The sequence below is a fragment of the Capsicum annuum genome, chromosome 10 (assembly GCF_002878395.1).
Source record: "Capsicum annuum cultivar UCD-10X-F1 chromosome 10, UCD10Xv1.1, whole genome shotgun sequence".
NCBI lineage: Eukaryota > Viridiplantae > Streptophyta > Magnoliopsida > Solanales > Solanaceae > Capsicum > Capsicum annuum.
Genome location: NC_061120.1, coordinates 88,554,166 through 88,559,317, shown reverse-complemented (window position 1 = coordinate 88,559,317; position 5,152 = coordinate 88,554,166). Strand labels below are relative to the sequence as shown.

Below are 5,152 nucleotides of genomic sequence, written 5' to 3'. Positions count from 1 at the left end.
CAATTTCCATAAACATGTTTACTAATATCATCATATAAGGTATAAAGGAATTACATCGACAGAGACTCACCAGTTGACAATAACAAACAAGAATAAGAGAATCAAGCAACACAGAGTCTAAGCACGAATCATCACAAATGAATGAAGTGTAAAAAAACAGTAATGTTCTTTGTTTTGAGAATAATGCTTTAAGCCCTTTTTGTGTGGAGAATAAAGAGTGTAGAGATTGTAAGTTTAAAAGAGGAAAGGGGGTGTATATTGTAAGTTTTGTCTTAAGAAGGGGGAAAGGGTTGTTTATATAGTGGAGAAATAGATCAACACGCCATAAGAAGGAAAAGAGAATATATTATGTAATTAATCAATCACAATTATATCATTCAAATAATTTAAAATCAATCTAAACTAATAAAATGAAAAGAAGTATCAATCAACAGAATATGTGATGTAATCAATCAACAAAATTGCCTTAAATATAAAGATCACACTTACTAATATAATCAGTCAAAATAAATAGAAGGAAAGAAAAATATCAATTAATCCAAATTTCCTTTTTGTAATGCCCCGAGTCTGTACCCTGTACGCTATATGGTGCTCATAATCCCCGCTACAATAAAGGTTCAAATCTGTAAATAAATCTGAATGCGGTATCAAAATACCAAAACTGAATTTAAGTATAGAAAAATTGAACAACTGTCTGAAAGTACTCTAGTCTGAAAAAACGTCTAACTGTCTGAACTGTGGAGTTGATGGGAAAAGCCCCCAAATAACTCCATCTATTGAAATAAAATTGAAGTACTGTAAATAATATGTCCTTGAACTATGAGGACTCATCACTACTCTGAAAGCTGAGAATCTGAACTGCTAAGGGTGCTCTGGAGCCCGTGCTTTTGAACCTATGATATAAGACGTCACAACGCAAAGAAAAGCATGTGTCAATACTTTGAATATACTGGTATGCTCAGTAAGGTAGGCTGATATTCATGGGTTCATATGCATGCACAATATTAACTGAATAACATGAGTATGACTGAGTAAGAGTATATGCATAATACATATTGAGTACTGAATCGGAATACTGTTAATCAATATCTGAGTTTACGAATACTATATTACTAATTATTTAAATGATTGTATCTAATAGTTCTGAGTACTGTAGAACCATACTGAGTTTCGTACTGAGCGGAGTGACTATGTCTGATAGTCCTGAATCTGTAGAACTGAACTGAGTTCTATTCTGAGACTGAGACTGGAACTGAAACTGTGGGAGGTAATCATCTAACCGACATGCCACTTCCCTAACTAATTTGGTGTCCAATCTGTAACCCCAGTTGGAAAGGTGTCAATACCGTGCCACGGATAAGGACAAGCTGTGAGTTAACCCTCTCTGACCGAAAGCTCTTTCATCAATCCTCGCTGACAGGATAACTCAGATGAGAAGTATCAACCCTCATAATGTCATAATGTCTGGCAGGAAGATACCTCAACCTACGTAGGCTACGTAGTTCTGTAACGCAGGGATTGCTGCTAAAGGTCAAACCCTTTGCTGACAGGAATACCCCCATCCCTGGGTTAACTCGATGTTGAATCCTACACCCAGCTGAATAGACACTGAATTGATTTTTAGTCTGTACCAGGCTGTACTGAACGGTTACTGAGATTACTGTTTAGCTGAACTGAACTAAGTTCACTCAGTTCCGTTGAATGATGAAATACTACTGAATTCTGTTAACTGACTGAGTTTACTGGGGTCTGAACTGGATACTGAATTAGACTGGATTAATATGGATTCTACTGAGTTTTCTTGAGTTCTGTAACTGACTGAGAGTATGACTAATCATGTCGTGACTGATATTGTTCTATAACTTACCATGGCTCTAGGTAATCAGCTAAATTGTTAGGTACAAGTACCCCCAGGACTCGATAGCATAATTAAGAGACCTGGCTTAACATGAAACATGTAAACTATGAACTTGATCATCATTCATTCATTAGAGAATTTTGATAAACACTTGTATGATATAACTTGCACATAAGCTAACTTGACATGATTTCATTCTCTTAATAGTTCACATGAACAATTCATCAAGCACTTGGTGAGTATAGTATATACACATAGTATTGAACAACAAGTGATTGTCATAATTTATCTCTAATTTCACAAGTCAAGAGTTTATCATGGATTCACATAAATCTACACACATAATGATCAATTTCACATCATATATATATATATATATATATATATATATATATATATAAAATCATGAATTAGGAACTTAATCCAAATAGCAATCATGGATACACTTCAATTCTAACCATGAAAATCATAAAATCAATTACTTGAAGTTCAAAAGAGATTCTTGGACTCCAAGGGTGGAAGGAACCCTTGGATGAACACTTCACATACCTTTGTTGAAGAATTTCTGAAAGCTTATGGTTGAATCTTGAGTTCTTGATTTGAAATTAGATCTTTTAGGATTTTGTTCTTGAGCATATTTGAGAAAGAATGACTATATTTGCTCTATAGGGAGTTTAATTTCGTGTTTGGGGGGCTGAGGTTCAAGGGAAAAAGACCTAAATAGCCCTAAGAATGCAGTATTTTAATGACTGAAAACTGAATTACCGATGCACAGGTCGACGCGATAGCCAACGCATCGCACCATGTTTGCATCGATTCACTGGATTTGGATGTTGGTAACTAGGGAAAATATTAATCAACGCGATAGTCGATGCAGCGCGCCAAAATCGCGTTGATCCACTGTTTTATGTTTCCAAAATAGCTTCAAATGAAATCCCAAAAATCCAAAACTTGTTTGAAAAGACCTACGAACATTCCTGATCATGAATCAACCTAAACATCAACATTTAATGGACGTAAAGGTCGCGAAATAAGACTGCCAACCTTTGTAGGTTAAAATGACACTGAGTCTGAGTACTTAGCTAAAATATTCTAAGTCTGGGACCCTTGACAAGCCAAAAGGACTGAATTAAGCTTAGAATTTTGCGGGTCTCACACTTCTTGAACATGCAGACTAATTAAGGCAAATCATTATGTCACTTAAGAGTATGTAAATTAGCCTAAGAAAAGAGGAGAATACTAATTTAGCAAAATCTCTTCAGAAGATGAGAATCAATTGCAACCATCTTTTCAAAAGGAAAAGAGTCAAGTTAAAAGGAAAAAATATTAGATCAATGAAATTGTAAAATTTGAGGATCAATTATTCAAATCATGAGAGAAGGAATGAAAATTATATTACCAAGTCATTCATAGAGAAACTCAATAATTAAAATGGTATAAACAACATCAGTTAACAACAATCACACATATTAATTTTCAAGTGAACAACAGCAACAATAATCACCAGCATACCCAGAATTGTGTCAAATTGATCTTGCAGTAGTTTGTAAAATTGTGAGATTTTAAACATATGTTGATTAAAGAACACAAATAAAATATTAAACTAAGAGAATTAGATCAGAAAATCAACACCAAATGTCACTGATTTTAAATTTAACAATCTGTCAAAGAATGAGAAAAAAAAGATAACGTTAATGAAATTAAATAAGGATACGAACCTGGACGAATCTATTACGAATCCTTCATGATTTTTTGGTGAGTCGGACAAGTGGAAAGGGTGGCGGTGGCGGGTGATTTGGTGGCTCTAAAGAATAAGGGTGGATGTTGGTGTCCTGGTGGTGGTACGGACTGCTGGATCGCTGGTGTCGGTTGCCGGTGAGGGACGGCGTCTTGGATGCTGGCAACGCTGGTGGAAGGCGGCGGCGGCATTGGTACTGTTGGCGACTTGGTCGTTGATATTGTTGTCGGTGGAGGGCCTCGGAGGTGGCAGCGGCGTTGGGAGGATCGCCGGCTGCATGGCTGCTTGCAGCGGCGCCGGAGGTGGATGGCGACGGTTGGCTGGTTTCATCCGATATGAGCTGCTGGTGGTGTCTTTGTCGGCGGCGGAGATGTAGAGGTCAAAGGAGCGGCGATTTTCGTCGGGTTAGAGAAAGAGAAAATATAGAGAAAAGGGAGACTGCGGCTATTTTGGTGAGAATGATGGCTGGGGTTAGGGGTTAAGCTTAAAAAGAAAAGAGTTGAGTGGGTCGATTTCAGCCATTGGATCGATCTTGATCCATGGCTAAGATTAAAAGGATAAGAAAAAGAATTGGGACTTTTTAAATTGAACTAAATGTGGCTAGAATTGTAATAAATTGTATAAAATTAGGCTAAGATTGTTATAAATTGAATGAAAAGGCTAGAATTTAAATAAATTAGAAAAATCAATTTAATTTAGGTTGTTAGTTAAATAAGACGTCAAAAATACAGTAAGCATGTAAAAATTAATGTTACGTAAAATTATTATATAAAATTGTTGATAATAATAATAATGATGATGATGAACAATGCATTTCTAAACTATGAGTGTGCACATTTACGAAAAAGAATTAACAAAATATTGATAAAATTATGTGGAGAAATATTATATTTAAATTAATGAATTATAAAAATGATACTGAAAAGTGATAAAATAATTCATATATTTTCAAATCATGGATGTGACACGTCAAAAATTTGTTTGATGCAAGAAAAATTATGTAAAAAATACTAACATTTAAAATTAATAATTTTACTAAAATAGCAGCCTAAAAAGAGCATTGGGCGGGCGGTCAAAATTGGGCGTCAACATGGTGTTTGTGTTATTTATTGTGATAAACGAATTGATCATACTGAGTAGTGTGAAATTTCGTTAGTGATCACATCCTTTAAAAAATGCCACATTCAATTTTTCTATTTTCTGAGAATGCCTTAGTGATCATATCCTTTAGAAGAATTTGTCTGTTTTGTTTTGTTTTCTAGAAATGCCTCATATAGATTTAGTGTCTAATTTTCACTGGGAGATTTGATGCCTTATATTGTGTTCTTTATCCTAATTTGATGCCTTAGAAAAGTTGCTGCTTCAAATTTCTCATTAAACTAACATATGCACATCAAATTAAGATAATTATCTTACCGTGAGAATGATGAAAGTCATAGGTTTTCATAATAATTGGTAGTTTATTCTTTCATATGTTTAGATTTGAATATACTAATATTTTTCATACATATTGTATTTTCATTTTTATGCTCTTCAATGTATAATCATCTCTCCCT

General features: G+C 34.7%; 1 long non-coding RNA gene across 1 annotated transcript; it reads right to left on the bottom strand.

The window, feature by feature from the left end:
* Positions 1-461: 461 nt before the first annotated feature.
* Positions 462-4,132, bottom strand: LOC124887996. The gene is made up of 2 exons (XR_007045771.1): positions 3,577-4,132; positions 462-893 (listed from the first exon to the last, which is right to left on the bottom strand). It is a non-coding gene; the product is annotated as an uncharacterized LOC124887996 (long non-coding RNA).
* Between the last annotated feature and the right edge of the window lie 1,020 nt (positions 4,133-5,152).